The sequence below is a fragment of the Ursus americanus genome, chromosome X, assembly GCF_024610735.1.
Source record: "Ursus americanus isolate L20-20 chromosome X, mUrsAme1.1.p, whole genome shotgun sequence".
In the NCBI taxonomy this organism is placed as follows: domain Eukaryota; kingdom Metazoa; phylum Chordata; class Mammalia; order Carnivora; family Ursidae; genus Ursus; species Ursus americanus.
Genome location: NC_142164.1, coordinates 110198949 through 110220972, shown reverse-complemented (window position 1 = coordinate 110220972; position 22024 = coordinate 110198949). Strand labels below are relative to the sequence as shown.

The 22024-nt window shown below is 39.0% G+C and overlaps 1 long non-coding RNA gene and 2 pseudogenes across 1 annotated transcript in view; 1 reads left to right on the top strand and 2 right to left on the bottom strand.

The window, feature by feature from the left end:
- LOC123796559 (uncharacterized) overlaps positions 1 to 22024 on the bottom strand; it is a 268080-nt gene that overhangs the window by 233353 nt on the left and 12703 nt on the right. The gene's annotated exons all lie outside the window — the stretch shown is intronic.
- LOC123796558 (small nuclear ribonucleoprotein G pseudogene) lies at positions 8673 to 8877 on the top strand (annotated as a pseudogene).
- On the bottom strand, positions 14929 to 15046 carry LOC123796560 (U2 spliceosomal RNA; annotated as a pseudogene).

Here is a 22024-nt window from a genome sequence, read left to right as displayed (position 1 = left end):
TTTCACCATTGAGTATGGTGTTAGCTGTGGGGTTTTCATATAAAGCCTTTATAATATTGTGGTGTGTTCCATCTACACCTACTTTGTTGGTTTTTTTTTTTTTATCATGAATGGATGTTGTACTTTGTCAAATTCTTTTTGTGCATCTATTCAAATGATCATATAGTTTCTATCTTTTCTCGTATTGATGTGATGTATCGCATTGATTGATTTGTGAATATTAAACCACCCTTGCTTCCCAGGATAAATCTCACTTGACTGTGATGTATGATTTTTTAAATGTATTGTTGGATTCTGTTTGCTAGTATTTTGTTGAGGATTTTTGCATCTATCTTCATCAGAGACTGGCCTGCAGTTCCCTCTCTCTCTCTCATTCTCTCTCCCCCTTTTTTTTTTTTTTTTTTTGTGGTGTCTTTATCTGGATTTTGGTATCAGGGTGATACTGGCCTCATAGAATAAATAAATTGGGAAGTTTTCCTTCCTCTTCTATTTTTTGGAAAGGTTGAGAATAGGCATTAACTCTTCTTTAAATGTTTTATAGAATTTGCCTGTGAAGCCATCTGGTCCTGGAATTTTGTTTGTTGGGAGTTTTGATGATTAATTCAATTTCACTGCTGGTGATCAGTCTGTTCAAGTTTTCTATTTCTTCTTGACTCAGTTTTTCAAGGTTATATGTTTCTAGGAATTTATCCATTTCTTCTAGGTTGTCCAATTTGTTAACATATAATTTTTCAAAAGATTTTCTTATGATTGTTCGTATTTCTGTAGTGTGGTTGTTATTTCTCCTCTTTCATTTGTCATTTTATTTGAGTTCTCTCTTTCTCTCTCTCTCTTTTGCATGAGTCTGGCTAGACATTTATCAATTTTGTTGATCTTTTCAAAGAACCAGCTCCTGGTTTCATTGATCTGTTCTATTGTTTTTGCTTCTATATCACTTACTTCTGCTCTAATCTTTATTATTTCCCTCCTTCTGCTGGCTTTAGGCTTCACTTATTCTTTTTCTAGCTCCTTTAGTTGTAAATTTAGGTTGTTTATTTGAGATTTTTCTTGCTTTTTGAGGTAGGCCTGTATTGCTTTAAACCTCCCTCTTAGAACAACTTTGCTGGGCCTTTAGAATTCTATAAATCCATGTTCGTGTGATGAAAAGAAAAGAAATAACAGCAACAACTTGGGACCCTAGAGTCTTGTTCTGGGAGGGGAAGGAGGAGGAATGCAATTCTAAAATAATATATTTCTTTAAAATGGCAAAATACAACACCTGTATTTGTATTTCAGTTATTAATGGACTTTACTTCTTTATTTTTTATAATTCGGCACCCTTTTTGTTCACCAACAGTGGGAATTTTCCCAAAGTGTAAAATGTTACAAAGGCAGAGGTAGAACATGAGTGTTTACATAGGGCTGTTGTTGAAATAGGAAGTCACAAAATTGGCTTTCACAGTGATATAATATATATAATTGTTATGTATACATGTTACAGCAAATGTATATCCAAACATATAAAATATAATAAATACATATAATATATACATAAAATCCATCTATCTCTACCTATCCATCCTTGCATCCATCTATATATGTCTTCTCCACTGGAGTGGAAGTTCCACGAGACAAGAGATTTTGTCTATCTTGTCATCACAGAATCCTCTCAACACCTAAGACAATACCCAGCAAGTGTGTTCTGTTCAACAGGTAAGTAAAGAATGGGTGCGTAAATGAATAAACAAGGATGTCTATTTACCAAAAAGACAAGAGATAAATGTTGGCAAGGATATGGAGAAAAGAGAACCCTCATGCTCTGATGGTGGGAATGTAAACTGATATAGCTACTATGCAAAACAGTATGGAGGTTCCTCAAAAAATTAAGAATAGAACTGCTATATGACTCAGAGATCTCACTTCTGGGTACATATCCAGAGGAAAGGAAATCACTATTTTGAAGCAATATCTGCACCCCCATATTCATTGTAGCACTATTCATAACAGCCAAACTATGGAAACAACCTAAGTGTCCATTGATAGATGAGTGGATATAGAAACTGTGGCATATATATAACTATATATAGTGAAACACACACACACACACACACACACACACACACACACACACATGATATATTATTCAGTCATGGAAAAGAAGAAAATCCAGCCATTTGCAACAACATGGATGAAAATAGAGAGCATTAGGCTAAGTGAAACAAACCAGACACAGAAAGACAAATACTGTATGGTATCACTTAAATGTGAAATCTGAAAGAAAAAAAAGTTGAAATCATAGAAACAGAGAACAGAATGGTGGTTGCCATGGACTGGGGATGTGGGAGAAATGGGTCAAAGGGTATACACTTTTGATTATAAGATGAATAAATTCTGAGAATCTAATGCACAGCATGGTGACTATAGTTAATAATCATGTATTGTATACTAATCTGCTGAGAGTATATCTTAAGTGTTTTCTCAAGAAAAAAAAGAAGGGAAAAAAATGTAACCATGTGAGGTGATAGCTGTGTTAATTAACTTGGCTGTTGTAATCATTTCACAACGTATATCAACTCACTTTAAATATATTAGGTTTTTGTTTGTCAATTATACCTCAATAAAGCAAGAAAAAAAATGAATGAATGAACTGGATATTTCCGCAGCATGTAGAAGTATAACTCATGAATAAAACTTACAGTCACAAATGCTCTCCGCTCGTCGTTTTGTGTCCATGGAGATTGAACCCTAATCATGTTTCTCAAAATGTGCCTTCTGCAAAGAACCCCAGTGTATGTAGCTGTTTTTAAAGTTAACTAAAAAGATGAAATCAGTTATATTTATGAATGATTGACTGAAGGAATGAAGAGAAATGAAAACAATAAAGAACAAATAAGCTAACACAGAAGTAAAATGAACTTGGCTAAAGAATTAATTTTAAAAAACAGTTTGGATTATCTGATTTTCCTTTGCCATCATTTAAATGCTTTTATGAAACAGTTTTTGGAAATAAGCTCTACCAATATGATCATCATTTATTAGGGCAGAGATTCATGAAAACAGATTCTATCAATTTTTTTATCACTTAGGATGTAGATTAATACACATTCACAAATACATTAGCAAGAAAGATGATAAAACTACAGATGTAGGTATATCTATCTAGATCTACACATCTCTGTCTCTGTCTATATCTATTCTACATCTATATCTCTGTCTATATGTCTATGTCTATTCTACATCTAGATCTTCATCTATGTCTATATCTATATCATCTATATTTATATCTCTATCTACAGGGATAGATACAGGACAGGGAGCCCAGTTCAGGACTGCAAAATAATGAGAACCTTTGAGCTCCATTTGCTGCCTTGCTTGTAAAATGAGAATGGAAATTTTGTCGAAGATGGTGAAGGAATAGCTATGATTGCAGTGATTGCAAGGCATTTGCAAAATACAAATAGATTTTGTGAAATTATCATTGCAGTAGCAAGCAGTTTCAGATTTATGTTAGAGAGCTTCATTTTGCTATGAAGTTGTAGACAAGCAATTTGAAAAAGCACCAGCTTTCAACTGTGTAATTATGTGTAAAATTTATTCCAGAAGTTCAACAAGGCTGGGACATAGGACCATTAAGTTTTCCAAATTGTTTTCGAATGGACAGTAAAGGTGTGTGGGCAGTCAGATTCTCAAAAGTAGTAAGATAAAGGAGAATCAGTCTGAATCACACATTTTCTTCAGAAACAAACTTCTTCAGCCCTTAAACAAGTCATGTTACTACTTCTTAAAATGAATTCCCATTTCCCCTAGTAATTGATGGCAATTTGTAGCATTTAACAAGCACTCACAATGTGTATTTGGTAGTGAGCTTATACTTTAAGATTTATTCTTCAAAAAGTTTTCATTCAGCCTATTTTGAAGTTCTTTTTTTTTTAAAGATTTTATTTATTTGAGAGCGAGAGCATGAGCGAGAGAGAGCATGAGCAGGGGGGAGGGGCAGACGGAGAGGGAGAAGCAGACTCCCTGCTGAGCAGGGAGCCCGGATGTGGGACTCAATCCCAGGATCCTGGGATCATGACCTGAGCCAAAGGCAGATGATTAGCTGACTGAGCCACCCAGGCGCCCCTATTTTGAGGTTCTAATGACTACAGTGACTATGTCTAATTATTTGGTGGCAGAGACTAGTGAGTTATTCACCATACTTGTTTTCTTTCCTCCTTGACACATAGCTAGACTACATTTTCCAGCTTGTAGTTAGGTATAGTTAGGTGTGACTGAGCACTGGCCAGTGGAATGTAAGTGGAAAGTATGTGGCTCACTTTCCGGCTTGACTCATTATGACTTCCCACATGATCCTCTACTCTAAGGTGGCAAAGTCTTTGTCAACCTGAGTCCCTGGGAGACTTTGTGGAACAGAGACCCAACCCACATCCCCAACCTTCAGCTGACTCAACTTTACTTGAGAGAGCAATTGGCTTTGATTGTTTAAACCACAGAGATTTCAAGGCAACTAACATTACCCTAACTAATGTATAGCATAGAGAATGGAAACATTTTAGAACAGAAGCAACAGAAACACATAAATGATCATTACAATTATAAAAATAGAAACAACAAAAATATGAAGACATGCCTGACTTCTCCCATTGTAGTGATTTGGGCTAGTCTGTTTTCCAATTATTATGCAGCAGCTGCCCACATGCTGGGAAATAACTGAAGTGGGGCCTTAATAAGAACAAACAAAAATAATAACCAATCTGAAAGTAAAAAATTTGAGTTCAAAAATTACATGGAAAGGGGCACCTGGCTGGCTCACTCAGTGAAGTGTGCGACTCTTGATCTTGGGGTGGTGAGTTTGAGCCCCACATTGAGTGTAAAGATTACTTAAATAGGAGCGCCTGGGTGGCTCAGTCATTAAGCGGCTGCCTTCGGCTCAGGGCGTGATCCCAGCGTTCTGGGATCAAGCCCCACATCAGGCTCCTCCGCTGGAAGCCTGTTTCTTCCTCTCCCACTGCCCCTGCTTGTGTTCCCTCTCTCACTGGATGTCTCTATCTCTGTCAAATAAATAAATAAAATTAAAAAAAAAAGATTACTTAAATAAATAAAACTTAATAAATAAATAAAGAAGAAGACCCTGAGAGATCATCTTCTCTCACGTTATTTTATAAATGAGGAGAGTTAGGTTGAGAAAGATGAAGCTATTTGCCCAAGATTACAGAAGTAGCTGGAGGCAGAGTTGGACTAGATTCCCGTTCTAGTTTTATATCTCCAGGAGAGCACAACAGTGAATAACAATCGATTTTATAATACTAATGAGAAAACACTGGCAGACTCAGCTACATAAAGGGTGACTTTGAGGTTGTAAACAAGAAAACTGAAAAGTCTATTTGCAAGTCCTTTTCTTTTCTTTCTTTCCATGCTTCTTTAAAGGAAGGAGTTAGATTTTCCTCACAAAGAAGAAAATGACTTTCTGACATAGTCAGGAAATCGAACCTGAGCTGAAAATTAGGAAAACAAGACACCTGAGGAAAAGAAGCCAAAATCAATACAGTCCCCCCTAAACACAGGCCGCAGATATTTTTCTGACCTGTGCCCTCATAATGATTAAAACACTCAACAATTTACAAGTTAGGTAAGAGGAAGTAAACAGATTTCTAAGCAACACATGAGAAAACTTTACTAAAGATCAAAAAGTACAAATTAAAATATCAGGATATTATTTTTTAAACCTGTTAAACACACCAAGAGTGTTTCTAAGAGTAATCCTCAGTGCTTATGAGAGTTGGTAAATGGGAACACTCATGCATCACCGGCTAGTGGGTGTGTATATCTGTACAATCATTCTGGAAGGCACTTTTTTCAAAAAAATATACCAGGAGCCCTGAAATGTTCATGACCCTTTACTCAGAAATACACTTCTAAGAATTAGTCCTCAAAAGATCATCAGAGATCCAACTAAAGATTTATATGAAAGGATACTACTCACCACTGTTTGTTATTCATGATGGTAATATATACATAACAGACTAAACATTCAACAAAAAAGGCCATGAGTAAATAAAGTATGGTACATCTGTCACATGGGTTTTTCAATGATTGTTAATGATAACTGGAGAAAATGTTCACAATATAAAGTTAGATCACAGGTTCTCAACTGGGGATTATTCGGCCTACCAACAGACATTCAGCAATGTCTGGAAGACATTTTTGGTTGTCACAGCTTGGAGGAGGAGGTGCTACTGGCATCTAGTGGGTAGAGGCCAGGGATGTTGTTAAACATCCTATAACACACAGGCAACCCTCTCCCTCAACAACAAAAAATTATCCTGCCCAATGTCAGTGTGCCACAGTTGAGAAACTGAGTCAGATGAATAAAACAAGGCACAATACTATGAAGACTGATCTCAAGTTTTAAGAGCAAAAATGAGGATATCACTTGATGCTAAAATTATGGGTTATGCTTATTTTCTTCTTTTTACTTTATGTTACTAAATATTCTACTGTGAACATGTATTATTTATAGAGTAAAGTAAAAATTTTTTAAATAATCCTTCAAAAGCTCTCTGCAGCTTCTTGCATCAAATCAAACTCCTCACCTCCACCCTCAGGATCACACATAATTTGGGCCTGCCTGACCTATGGAAAACTTATTCTCCCCTACTTTTCACCAAGAACTCTCCACTTTAATTAGACAAATTTCTCCTTTATCCCTGAGCACACACTGTTCATTTGCTCATCTCCTTGATTATCTGTGACACAGAATAATTGCCTCCCTCACAGGATTGTTGAGAAGATCAAATGAAATAAAATGTGCAGAAGCATTTTATAACTGTCAAGTCCACAAATTTAAGTTTTTGCTCTCTGTTGCCATGCCCACATTTTCTCCAGCGGAATTTAACTTATCTGTAGTTCAACTCTTAACCCACAAATCTCTTTCTCTATGAAGTCTGTCCTGACTTCTCTTAAGCTGTTTTGGGAAACAGTGAACCCTACAACTTTGCCACCCTAATTAAGAGAAAGGTTGAAGTTGAAGCATAGTTTCCCAAAGTATGTTTCTTGGGACACCAGTTCCATGAGACATTATATCCACCAAGATTACATCAGGAAACAAATGATACATTCAAATTGGGCAATTTGAGAACATTTTAACAATGGGCTATTTACAAACATGAGGACAGAGTACAGGGAAGCCACAGAAGATAGTGCAGGTCCCCAAGTCTAGTAACAGCAAGGAGCTGGAACCACTCCTACGCCCCAAGGGGAAAGAAGATAGAGGATGGGGTGGTTTACTGAACCCAGAATCAAGAAGAAAAGAATCACAGGGAGAAACCTTCAGAGCTGGGATTTCTGTCCACAGACACAGCCAACTATTAAGTGATCCAGCAGAGTGTGACCCAGGGAATGAATACCCTACCCCAGTCTCCTTCTTCGCTCTTTTTACCTGTGAATAGGCCTCTCTGGCCAAACCAACTCAGAAGTTAAAGGGTGTATTAGTCAGGATTTTCCAGAAAAACAGAACTTATATTGGGGGAGGGGAGAGAAATTAATTTCAAGAAACTGGCTCATGTAATTGGGATGGTTAAATATTGTAACCTTGAACTAGAATTTCTTTGGGAAACCTCAGGTTTTGCCCTTAAGGCCTTCAACTGATTGGATGAGGCCAATCATTAAGGAGAGTAATCTGCTTTACTTAAAGTATATTGATTATAGAGTTAGCCACAACTACAAAATACTTTCATAGTAACACCTAGATTTGTGTTTATTTAAATAAGTGGGTAATATAGTCCAGCCACAGTTGATGCATAAAACTAACCATGACAGAGGTCCAGGAGGACCTGCTGATGTAGTTTATACAAGCTGGCCTCCCTCATGAATACATGGCAGAATAGAGGAAGTTTCAGGGAGGGTGGACCTGGAGGAGCAAAGAGTAAAAAGAAGCTATCCAGCACAGTTTTAATAACTATGTTGTGAGCAAAAGTATTCTGTGGTAAAATAAATTTGAGAAACGCTGACTTAAAGTTAATCTAATTATTTTCCTAGAAAAATGAGGAGGGGAGGCATTCTGAGTAGGAGAGGTAGGATATTCAAAGACTCATGGGTTAATAGGAGGGTATAAATGTGCACTCCAAGTGGGAGGTGTAAATGGGCTTGTGTACCTGAAGTAGGATGTCCAGGTGGAGTGGGCCAGGCAAGGAGGCCATTAAGTGGAGGTGCTTACAGGCTGAGGACTTCAGAGTATATAATTGGGAGGTTTAATTTTATTCAAGAGGTAATTTAAAGTTATTCTGGGCTTCTTAGAATGGGAGTGACCTAAACTAAATAAAAGCTGAAGAAAGTATTCCTGTTGCTATGTGTAGGATGCATTAGAATAAAGACAAGAAACTAAGAAGCCAGAAAGGAGGCAGATGAAGCACTGTGGATCTAAGATGGCCACTGATTATTATGGGATTATGGTGGGAGTGAAAAGCAAGGAAAGTTTCCAGAGGAAAAAATGCTTAATGGCAGGCTTGAAGTAGAAAATAAAAGAGAGATATAATTCTAAAGTTGGAAAATAATTACCATGTTATTTCATCATAATTAAAGATCTATGGAAAACGCCAGGCCTACTTGTGGGAGCATAAGGGAGGCCACAAATTCTGTTTTGAGTCTTCTTTGAGCTCTCTGAGTAGACACTGTGAGCAAAACTCACTCCCCCCCAGTTAAAAAAATTTATGGACAAGAAGTTATCATTGAAATTATATGGTGGCAGCCATGTCTAAGGAATACTGCAAGGATCTGATCCCTTTATGAATTTCCTGATAGATAAGTGTGGAGATGGAAACTAGTGGACAACAGGACAACATTGGAATGGTGGTATCATGAGGAAATAGTATCATGTTACAAGCCTTGGCAGGAGTATAAACAATTTCTGTGATCGCCAGAGAAATCAACTCCTTCTACATGTCCCCTTCTCCACAGCACCTATTTTACAAAATGTAAAAATTGGGTTGTGTACATTTTCATATTAAACTTTTTTGTTATATAAGCTTTTGTAATAGTAAAAAAAAGATCAAGGATACTCATATAGTCCATCCAACTCCAATCAGCAACCAGTTCTTTCATTCCACACAAAAATTAGAAGCTGCTCTATGCGAGAAGTCGAAATGACCCATTGTGCCACTGGAGAGCCACTTCTTACAATAATGGAATAACTGAGAATGAAATTACAGAAACTTCTTGAGGAAAAAGCTCAGAAAAGAATAAACTCATAATGGGAAATAATCAGTGTAATTGAAGAAAACCACAGAAGGATGTGGTGATAGACGCAGTAAGACAGTGTCTTTCATTACTGCAATCGATGAGGGGCTCCACACTTCAGCAGACAAAGAATCAGGAATCATGGAAGAAATGCAATGCGTATACTTTTTTCACAAAGTATTAATCTCCCATCTTGGCAACTGAGCTGTTCATGAAAATACATAAAGCTGTGTCCTATTCTCTATCACAGCCCCCAGTGAGGACACAGGTAAAGCCTCACACTCTCCAACCACCCACCCTGCCACAGTGAACAAGGAAGACCTTGTGAAGAAGGTTCTGACCCAAACCATGGCCCAAAGGAATGGACACTGGTCTTCGAGTTGGATGATTCAGACCCTGGCTCTGCCACTTGACTCTAGCAAACCATTTCACCTTTCTTAACCTGTTTCTTCACCTTTAGAATGGTGATAACTTACCTTAGAGTGATAACATGATCAAATGAAATAATGTAAATTAAAAAAAATTATGGAATGAAAATTATAATCCAATCTATGGTATTATTACTCACTGGGGTCCTTTTACTATGAGCAGGCACTCTAACCTCCACTGGCCCCACCTTGGGTACAAAGGGGCATTTGGAGCTCTAGACTTACGTGCACTGAGAGTTATGGCAAGATTCCATCCACAAACGGATTTGTTAGGGTCCCCAACAAGTGGGAGAAAAGCACCTATGACCCAGAACTTGGTCTCCGTTAGTCCCATCTGGTTGCCATGGAAACCCCTAGTCACACTTTCAAGGATTCATTTGACCTGCCATTTTGAGTGCAAAAGAGGCAGAAAAATTGGCTTTAATATAGTTAGAATTAAATACTTCCATTAATTGCTTTTACAGAATTTTTCTGCCATTTAATAAAGAAGAAAGCAAACTGCAGTAATTTTCCCAAAATGTCAGTGAATGAGAACACATGGGTAATTTCTCCTCTCTCAGGATGGCTTGATCTTGCTTGGTAAAATACCATCTCTCCTGAGTAAGAAGTTACTCTTTTCCCAGAGGATGTGGCACAAAATTTGAAAATGCCAGCTGCAATGACAGTTCACTTTACAGAGAGCCCGAGACTAAGATGGAATCATTACCTGGGTCCTCCTGCCACATCAGTCATTAAAGATCAGGAGGGATCTAAGACCCAGAAGTTACCAATGAAATCGAAGTAGCGTAGTTAGCAAACCACATTAGCAATTCCAAAGGTTCTACAAAACTGAGAATGAATGCTTCAAAGACAGTGAACGTGTTAACAACACAATGATAGCTCACATTTACCAAGCACTTACAATGTTGGCTACACACCATACTAAGCTCCTTCCTTGCATCAGCTCATTGAATCCTCACAAAAATCTCCTAAAGTTAAGTGCCATCACTGCTCCCATTCTACAAAGGAGGAACCACAGGTTTAGGGAGTTAAGTAAATAGCATAAGCCCATAAAGAGATTAAGGAACAAAGCCACCATACTTGTATGTGTAAGTATAATAAGAATCCGAAGGTCCAAGCTGCCTATGCATAAATTCAGATTGACTATCATCAGTATCTCAAAGTTCTTCCATTTAACTCTTTCGACACACACAGAACCTCCAAAAAATCCTCCCACCCCAAAATATTCCTCAAGGTCTTAAAGGATGCCTCTCCTGTGCCCATCCATGGATCAGCTTGTCAGCCACAGTCAGTACCTGGCATCGTCATGGTCCTTTCTCTCTCTTCCAGTTCACACCATCAACGTCCTTGCTAAGGCAGCCACTAGGGGAAGCCTCAATGCTCACACAGCTGATGGACATCTCGGAACATCCTTGATCATGCGTCCCTGTGGTTCCGGAATTGCCAATTTTGAAAATGCCAGAGCAGTCCTGGGCGCCACGGAGAAGTAGCAACTGTGGCTCTCAACCTTTCGCAGCAATGCCATTGTCACCTGGATCCTGAAGCAGCTCATCCAGTGTCTGCTTCTCCCCTTCTTCGTGAGAGCTCAAAATTTGGCCCTCCTTTCCTAGTTTTTCCCAGTGCCCATCCCGTTGCCTCAGGCACAAAAGCAAGTAACAGGGCATACTATCAAAGTCAATTTATGCTAGGGTGTTTTACAGAACACCTTTCATTAATTCAAACTCCTACAACTCAAGAACAACTTTTTAATAAGACTGACAAAAAACAGTATCATGTAGTTGTGTTTATCAGCTACCATAGCAATAGCATAAATAGTTTCCAATTCCTCAGTCCACCAGCTTTAAAAATATGTGATTATTGATTTTTGGAGGAGGTTCACACTATTTCAAATTTCGTTCCAGAAATTAGACTTTGTAAGCATATTTGTATCATATCATTTCATATTTATATAATCCAAATTCACACAAGGCTATGTTAATATATGGACGTTTCAGCCCTTCCCACTCCCCCTGCCCTCATTCCCAAAGGAGAAGAAATCTTAACTTGAGAGTTAAGTGCCAAGTCTTTCCTCTGGTGTGGGGAATAAAATGATTCTCAGAGATATAAAAACAGATTACCCACCCCAGAGGCCCAAATGTAACATGGAGGGGCAGATGCTGGGACTGCTGCCTTTGAGGAAGGTCTCACTGTGCATGAACAACACAGAGATGGAAAAGAGGAAGTGAATGAGGGACTATCACAGTGGTGAGAGGAGAGTTTAGATGAGAGGACAAAACTGAGATTTTCTGCTACATACTTGAGCAGGGATGCATAGCCAAGAGACAGAAGAGCCATGCATTTTGGTTTCAGGGAAGAGTTTTCAAAGACTAAAGAGAAAATAGGAAGAGAACATTTTATATTTTTATAAGCCACTTACAGAAACAGAGTTCTTAGGAATGCTGTGGCAGAGCATACTAGAAAGACTGAGAACAATAAAGATGTCTAAAGAAGATGCTTTTCAAGCTTTGTTGGCACTAAGAATGTACTCTCTTGTTGGCATTTTTTTTTTCAAGAGACTGAGTACAGATGAATTACTGTCAATTATGCTTTTCTGCCACAATGATGTTTTTTTAAAAGCAATACTGCTCAGAGACTGAGTCATATGGAATCCCGATTGTATTCAGGTTAATACAAAGTTATGAACTCCCTCTCTTTTCAGGAAAAAAAAAAATGGCCTTTAGGCATTATCACACATATAAATAGATAGTGACCTCTGAATCTTAGTTTGATCTTCACTGGGACATATGCCACAATGTTGAGTGCTACCTAGAATCAGAGCTATCCTCTTTCACACCAGTGGGTATGTTTAAGACACTTAGACCCATTCAAATACTCTAGATTTTTCCCAGTAAATGCTGGCAAGAGATTTGTGCTTTCTGGGTAGTTTTAGATATGTATATCTTCATATCTTTTTTTCTTTTATTCTCTTCTTCAGGTCAGAGTCAAATTTTATAGATCTTATTCCACTCTACTGATAAATCCATCCCATCCTTCCCATTTAAAATAGGACAAAAATGGGGCACCTGGGTGGTTCATTCAGTCCGACTCTTGGTTTCAGCTCAGGTCATGATCTCAGGGTCATGGGATCAAGCTCCCCATCGGGTTTCACACTCAGCATGGAGTCTGCTTGAAATGCTTACTCTCCCTCTCCTTCTGCCCTTCCCCCACAATTACACTGACTCCCTCTCTTTTTCAAATTTGACCTATTTATTTGATAGAGAGAGAGAAAGCACAAGCAGGGGGAGCAGCAGGCAGAGGGAGAAGGAGAAGCAGGCTCCCTGCCGAGCAGCGAGCCCAACATGGGGCTCGATCCCAGGGCCCAGGATCATGACCTGAGCCAAAGGCAGACGCCCAACCAACTGAGGCACCCAGGTGCTCCTCAAATAAATAAATCTTTCTAAAAATAAATAAAATAAAATAAAATAAAATAGGATAAAAATAATCTCATATTGATTTTTATTGACTCATCTCATATTCACTATTATTGACTAAAAATCATCTCATATTGACTACTCCTACACGTTAACTTTTGCTGTGTAACCAACCACCCCAGAACCCAGTGGTTTAAAACAACTGCCATTTATTTAGCTCATAATCTGGGGAGTTGGTTGGTTGTTCTGACTGGGCTAGTTCAGTCCAGCACGTGCATCTGGAGTCAGCTGGCAGACAGCTGGTGGCTTGATGATCTAGGGTGGTCTCACTCATATGTTTGGCAGGTGGCAGGCTAGAATGACAGGGCTGCATGTCCTTCATCATCCAGCAAGATTGCCTGAGTTCCTTCACATAGTGGGTCACAGGGTCCCAAGACAAACAAAAGCAGAAGCCACAAGGCCTCTTGATGCATAGGTTTGGAACTCACTTGATGTCACTTCCACCACTATCTATTGGTCAAAGCAAATCCCAATGCCAGCCTCCATTTCAACGATAGGGAAATAGACTCCATATGTTGATGGGAGAAGCTAAAAAGTATTGAGGCCATTTTTTTCAATCTTTTCTACTATTAACATATATGAATTCACTGTCCCCTTACCCAGAGAAAGATACTCATAACTGAAAATTCGTGCACCCCTCCTGCCATTTACTAGAGAAGAACTTAGGCAAGAACCATTTACTTGCCACTCCTGACTGGGAGCGGTATTTTGGCAAAGCTCAAATCAAGACTATTAATAGGTAACCACTTATATGGTATGTGTGTTTGGTAGTAAAAGACCTGCTTATCTGCTAGGTTCCATTAGAGCCACTAGCATTGCTGCATTGCCTCTAGGGAGAATGTCCCTTTTTATATATTTTCATTAGCTAGTTAATCAAGTGGAAAGACTGGCCCTTAGAACAGGACTCTGCCATAACAGAATAGGACATGATGTATATAGATGAGACATATCAAGAAAGCTGAATCCAGAGACTGGAGAGAGAGACAGCCATGGTCCCCCAGTAAAGAATGGGAGTGGGGTTGAGTGGGAATGGGGCCTTCACTGGTTACAGAGCAACAGAATGTCCTGGAAATTTGAGGGGGAAGCTACTAACAGATATTAGGCACATGAAATGGTGATGAAAAATTTTAATCACCTTGCAACTTTGTCTAGCCCCTTTCTCCCTAGCCTACCCTCTTCTTTCCCACATCCTCCATTCCCACTCCAACTGATTGATCCCCATTTGCAATTTTCTAATTGATGTCTGCTTTATCTTAATATCTTGACACTGCCTAACACAGCAATGAATTCATAGAAGTAGTGAGCAAGAATGGATGACAATATCCAGACCCTCAAAATTGGTGAGTCAATTGATTCACTTTTTCCTGAAGTTTTCCCTATGTCTAAGTGATCAGGTAATGTAGATCAAGATCATTTCCACCTTCACCAATTCTTCTCTAATTAAATTCCTATAAAGTGGCACTCAACAAAAAGTTATTGGATGGAAGGATGGATGAATAAATGAATACCAAGAGCAGGAAGAAATTTTGAGGAGCAAATACAGCAGCAGTCAGAGGTGAAAGCCTGGGGATGGATGGGAAGGTTGTCAAGAGGCTTTCCTTGAAGAAGAGGAGAGCAGAGGATGAAAACACTGCACCCCTGCTGCTCTGTAACAGCAGACTCACACAGTAGCAAATCTGGTACTTCTATCCCCACGATGTCTCCAGAAAGATCTGATGTTCCTGGGTTATTTTGGTTTTTAACTGTGACTAAGCTAGGTAACGTTTTGAAACAGAAGCTTCTTTTAAATAATATTTTGCATAGCCTTTTGACTATTCAGTGAGTTCTCTCCAAAATTTATTTCTCATTTCCACATTTATGTCATCCACAAGCTCAACAACATTTTTATTCTGCAATATACTACACTTGATCTTAGCCAAAAGGCCGAGAAGCGATTATTCTGCAATATAATAATAAGATCATGTAACTTACAGACATCTGTAGCTTATGGTTTTTTAGAAACACAGATCTGTAGTATCAAAATTTTAAAAGATAAAACTTGTAACCATCATTTGTCTCTCTGTTCATGCATTATAAATTACCATTATACAAAATTATACATTATACATTATAAAAATACCTCTAAACAACATAAACTAGCATCAAAAGATGAATAAGCGAAATATTATTCTGCATTTTGTGCGTTTAATTATGTAGTCTCAAATCTGATTTTGGTCTGAGAAGCCACTTGAATTGTGCTGAAATTGTTATATGTCAGGAATAGTTACTTCAAAATTATATCAAAGTAAAGAAGTTAATAAAATCAACTTTTTAAAAAAGCAAAACCTGCCTATATCTGGTATCTTCCTTCCATAGTATCTGGCATTTGATAGTGTATTTTATTATTTTATTTCAATTCAGTATTCAAGGAAAGCTTTTGAAACCATTTTGATTACCCTGACAGCTGAAATGAAATTTTTACACGAACAGCATATTTGGAGCCAAAGATCTGGTTGACACAATGAATGCAATGATGAAAATAATTTTACGACAGCCCAACCTAGCATATTGGCTTCATTTAAAATTTATATCAGACAGGGTTTTTAAAGCACTTTTCCTCTAAAAGAAAACAGTAGCTTTCAATTCTTTCTGTTGGCCAAAAAAAGTCCTAAAGCTCTGGAGATTTGAATAGTTAGCAGAGTCCCAGAAATCTATTGCCCAGAATCCTATCTGAGAATTACTTTCAGAGGTTTTGGAAAACAAAGACATCCTGGGAGCTACATAATTAAGAAATTAGTCCATTTTCATAATAACAGTGGACTCCTATAGAGGTTTAATAAATTGTGCTTGAACATGTGAAAATGCTTCCAAAAAAGGTCTGCCCTCTTAAAACTGTGGTTCTAAAGGGCATCAACACAGCAGTGATTGCAGATTCAGACTGGCAATCAGATTTAAGACACCTTTAGTCTCCATGTACATAGCTTTGTAGAAGGATAGGGGACAAGAAACAGCACCTTCATTTCATCAGGACACCTGTGGTAAGCAGGATCATAGTCCCCCAAAGATGTCCACATCCTAATCCCCAGAACCTATGAATAAGTTATATTAAATGGAGGAAAGGATTTAAAGTTAGAGATGAAATTAAAAGCTGATAATCAGCTGACCTTAAAATAGAGAGATTATTCTGGATTGTCTAGGTGGACCTAAAGTAATCAGTCACATGAGTCTTTAAAAGTAGAAGAGGGAAGGGGCGCCTGGGTAGCGCAGTGGTTAAGCATCTGCCTTCAGCTCAGGGCGTGATCCCAGTATTCTGGGATCGAGCCCCACATCAGGCTCCTCCACTAGAAGCCTGCTTCTTCCTCTCCCACTCCCCCTGCTTGTGTTCCCTCTCTCGCTGGCTGTTTCTCTCTGTCAAAAAAATAAATAAAATCTTTAAAAAAAAAAAAAAGTAGAAGATGGAAGCAGAAGAGGAGACCAGAGTGATGCCACATGGGAAGTACTCTATCTCCATGGCTGACTTTATAAAGATGGAGGAAGGACCCCAGGCCAAAGAATGCAGAAGGCCTCTAGAATCTAAAAAGAGCCAGGAAACAGGTGCTCCACTAGAGCCTCCAGAAAGGAACACAGACCTGCTGATACCTTGATCTAGCTCATTAAGATCCATGTCAGACTTCTATCCTATGGAACTATAAAGTAATAAATGTATGTTTTTTTAAGTCACTAAGTTTGTGGAAATTTGGTTTAGCACCCATAGGAAACAAAAACAATGCTTACCAGCTACCCAAGTATACAGCTTCTTTTGCCCCTACACCCATGCAAGAAATGCAAGGCTGCCACAGAACAATACCCAAGGTCACCTTGACAGAGAGAAACCATGGCTTTAGCTTCCCAACAATCTTTTAGATGGTTCTAGTGACAAAGGCCCAAAATCTGCATGTTAGCCCCCAGCAGACCCAGTCCAGAAGCAGTCTCACAGATAAGGCTTCACAACAAACCAAACAGGCACAACATTCCATGTTTATTGATCACCACAGTTTCCAAAGAAACAGGACTCTGAGGTCTTTCTTATAGGCAGACCTGTATCAGCCCAGTGCTGAGGTTAACCCTTTACTCAAAGTTGTGACCCCAATGTCATTCTGTACGTCCACATTCTAAATGTGAGGAATCTGTCATTGTTCAAATCTTGGGTACGAATAAGGCCTCCTCCCCATAGACACCAAAAGCCAAGATACCAAAAGCCAAGGACATTCTTTCCCTGGACACAGGCAACTGAGAAGGACATGGCACATGACCTATGCTCAGCCAGATAAGACGGCAAGATGGAAGTCTGGGATCCCTTCCATTATCATCAGTCACAGCAGCATTCAATGCCCAGTGAGAAGAACAGTGGAACCTAAAGGGCCTGGCCCATGACATTTTCTGCAGTTCCTCCCACCCAGATTTCCTTAGTTCTGGTCCATCTTCTAAGTCCAGTTCAATAGCTTTCCCATCAATTCCATGAAATATTGATGCCTTTCCAATTAATTCCCTTTCTACTTAAGATAAAATCACTTTATGTCATGAAACACAGGATCAGCAATTGTTACAATGAGGGGACTTCAGACAGCAGATCTAGAATTGAGGAGAATCTAGACTTGATTATATAACCTAGTTGGGGTAAAGGCAGTGAACCTTCAGGAATAGAAATCTGATAACCCGTGGCCCAGCGTGGAAAAGCAGCTAATCAAATTACAACTTTTCCAGTATCTGCTTGAAAGCAAGTGTTGGGGGACCACATCGGTAATGCCATATATAACAGCATGAGAAATCAAGACTGAAGGGCGCCTGGGTGGCGCAGTCGTTGGGCGTCTGCCTTCGGCTCAGGGTGTGATCCCGGCGTTCTGGGATCGAGCCCCACGTCGGGCTCCTCTGCTGGGAGCCTGCTTCTTCCTCTCCCACTCCCCCTGCTTGTGTTCCCTCTCTCGCTGGCTGTCTCTCTCTGTTAAATAAATAAATGAAATCTTAAAAAAAAGAAAAAGAAAAAAAAGAAATCAAGACTGAAGAGTGACACAGCTAATATTAGAAAATTTAGAGAGAGAATGACACACTGAAGTCCCTAATTCTTGACTAAAAGCAAAACTAGGGACTTAAGTCTGTGCTAAAAAAGAATGTCTTATTTGTTGTAGCAGCAGTATAAAACTACCTAAAATCAAACCCCCACTTTAATGGGGAGTTAATCCATAATGTCAATTGAAACCCAGCCTCATTAAATCCCTTATACAAAAGTTAGGACATCAATAAAGAAAGAGTGTATCTTGAGAATTGCAATTGTGGAAGGATTTCAAGAACTCAAACACCCAAATCCCAAACTCAATCTTCAGTTCAAGCCACCCTTCCTCCCACATCTGATGAGGCCATTCATGTCTTATCTGAAGACTCTGCAATTCTCTGTCCTTGTTAGAGTTGCCCTACATAGGGAGCCTATCTCAATTCACAGGCCCTGAAGCCCGTTAATGAAAGAAAGCCAGAGAGCCTTTAAAGAAGAGTCCTAAAATTACTTCACGAAAATACATTGGCCATCTTCCTTCTATCCTTTCCCAAAGGGACCTGTGAATATTTACCAAAGAAACTGTGCAACTGGGCAAGGGAAAACACCTTTTCAGAGATTACTAAACACTGGCTCTGAGTTAACACCACTGCCACTCACTAATTAGAGTGGAGCTTTAGAAGATTCAGGTGATAGAGTTTGAGTCCAAGTCAAATCTGCTTTAAAATGGACATAATGACACTCTGGACTCAGCCCATGATAGTTTGCCTGTTTTCTAAGGATTTGTCTGTCGCTGGTAGCATCTGCATATTGTCTCTGATCCACAGGTAAAATAAGCCAAATAGAAGCGCCCCCCCCCCCCCGGTTACCCCGTCCACTTAAAATGAAAAATAAAGAGCAATATCATATCTGAGGGAATTGTAGCAATTAGCATGATCATGAAATTCCCAAGAAATGCAGGTATGGTGATTCCTAGTATATCCCCACTTAACCTTCTGGTCTGTCCAGTGCAGAGGATGGGGCTTCTTAGAGGATGATGGTGGGCTGACATAAGCTTCACTGGGGCGTGATTTTAATTGCAGCTGCTTTTCCAGATGTGGCCTTCTTACTGGGGAAAGTTAACCCAGTCCCTGATATCTGATATTCATTCATTTATTAAACATCTAGTGTTCCAGGTAATTTTGTAGGTACTAGGGATATTACAGTGAACAAAACAAACAAAAATGCCTATCCTTATCTTTATGGAGTTTTAGATCTATCAAATACCTTTGTCTTTTCAGATAAACACCAGAAGCATCTTGCTTTCACCTGGCAGGGATAGAACACCTTACAGAGTTGTCACGGGGCTTTTCTAGTGCTGTCCCACAATTTGGTATGCAGGAAATTTGATTTCCTCTCCATTCCACAAAACAACTCTGAATACTACATCATACTGAGCAGGAACTTGGGTTTAAATCCTATCTCTACTGCTTTTTAGCTGTGTGAATTTGGATAGGTTACTTAACTTCTCTGTGCCTGTATTTTCCTCTCCATAAAATGTAAAATCTCATGGTATTTTTGTAAGAATTAAAGGAGTTAATATTTATAAAGTGCTTTAGTACCTAAAGCAGTACATTTTCTGCAACAATGGTTTTCATAGAGAGAGAAGCCAAGACTTTCGCATTACCATGTCAGCTTCTGCTTTCCCCGAGGAAAAAAAAAGGCAAAAAAAAAAAAAAAGAGGTAGGAGGTTATCGTCTTGACTGTATCCTTACTATCAAGGGTTAGCTGAGCTGCTACTGCTCAATGCAGACAGGACTAAGTACAAGCAAAATGAAGTAAGTCCCATGGTGCCTCGTACTATTTTCATGTCTGGTGATAAAAATTAAAGACATGTTAAGACAAGCAAATCCAAGCAAAACCACCAAGGGTTCCATTTCCTTAGGAATGAAGGTTTGAGTAACTCTACTAAATGAAAAACACTGAGCACCTGAGATACAGGTTGCTGGCAAAGGAGACTTGAAATATGTACGGGAAGGCAGAAGTTTTAAATACTAGATATTGCCTTGTGGCCAGAAATATAGGTAAGGACAGTAAACGTCACACATTTCCTTCATTGCTGTGACATAAAAATCTGGAAAGAAAGATATACATGAATATTGTATATTCATTTTTTTGGCTTTTTTTTTTTTTTTTTGGCTTTTTTTGTTATTTTAGGACGGGCTTCCCAGGATCTGAATGCTGTCCCTAAATTTGGAGAATCTGCCATTGTGTGAATCTTGTGGGAATCAGTTCCTCTCTCCCGCTAACAAAGAGAAAAGACCAGATCTTGGCTTTCCCTGAGCCCTGGCTGCCAGGCTAAGGGCACGCTGCCTAAGTTTGGCCAATCGACACTCCCACATTGGTCTTCAAATCTTGAGTTAGTGACTCAAAGAAGCAAGGTCAGTTGGAATTCATCCAGTGGTGCTGAGAGGGCACCCAGTGTCCAGCGTAGCAGTACTTTACGTCCAGCTGGGGCAACAGGAGGGCCCAAATCAAACTGCTCCACCACTGGAGAGTCCTTGAAAGAAGTTCTGGTGGCTCAGTTTCCTACAGTCTAAATCAGGTTCGCGAAGTTTCCCATATTTTCTCTGAGCTCTCGAACACCTTACCAATAAGCTTCTTTTCTGTTCAACGTAATGAGAGTTACTTGATGTGATTTGCAACCAAGAACTGGGCAAGTTCTCACAGAAAAAAAAAAGACTGAAAGGAAATGTATCAAAATGTCAACACTTTAGAATTAAAGTGATTTTAATTTTCTTTTTATTTTTCTGTATTTTCCAAAGCAAACATATATTATTTTTATAATTAAAATGTTAGTAGATATAATAGAAGTAATCCTAGTCAATGGTAATTAGTCTATTAGTAAGCCAACTTTAGAAAAGTAAAATACTGAGGAATACATAAAAGACAGGTTTTGATGGTGGGTAGGAAAAGGCTGAAGTAGAGAATACCTCTTTTGGACAACAGACCTAGGTGGGACAGTGAGAAATGTCTTTTAGAGAGAAAAATACCTGAAAAGCATGTCTTAGCTTAGGCTGCCATTAACAAAATACCATAGACTGAGTGATTTAAACAACAGACGTTTGCTTTCTCACAGTTCTAGGAGCTAGAAAGTCCAAGATCAAATTTCCAGCAGGGTTCAGTTTCTGGTGGGAGCTCTCTTCCTGGCTGCAGTAGGGTGTCATTTCTTGTAAAAACACCGAATTCTATTGGATCCAAGCCCCACTGTATGACCTCACTTAACTTTAATTATTTCCTTAAAAGTCCAATCTCCAAATATAGCCATAATAGGGTTAGGGCTTCGGCATATGAATTTGCAGGAGACACAAACATTCGGTCCATAACAAAGAGGATGGGACATTAAAGAAAAATTTATCCTGGTTCTGACACTTTCAGAACTCTGCGTGAAGAAGAAATGTTCAGAGGGAGGGAAGGAATATGAATACAAATGCTGTCCTTCCATAATATTTGGCATGACCTTGGGGATGCATGCCTGAAAGAGTGTGGTAGATAAGACTGTCAGCAGAAAAGAAATCAAGAACTGAAGAGATCATACTATTAAAAAGATCATTAGCATAGATGCAGTCCATCCTCATTATCTGCAGATTCTGTATTTGTGAATTCACCTACTTGCTAAAATTTCTGTGTAACCTCAAAATTGATGTTGATGGTGCATTAGTAGTCTTTTGTGGACATGTGCAGCGGGGCAAAAAACTCTAGTTGCCCAATGCACACTCTCATAGCTGAGGTCAAACAAGGTGACACTGCCTTCTTGTTTCGGCTTTCATACTGTAAACAAGTGTCCTTTTCACGGTCTATTTAGTGCTGTGTTTTCTGCATGTTTGTGCTTTTTGTTGGTAACTTCACTATTTAAAATGGCTCAAGAG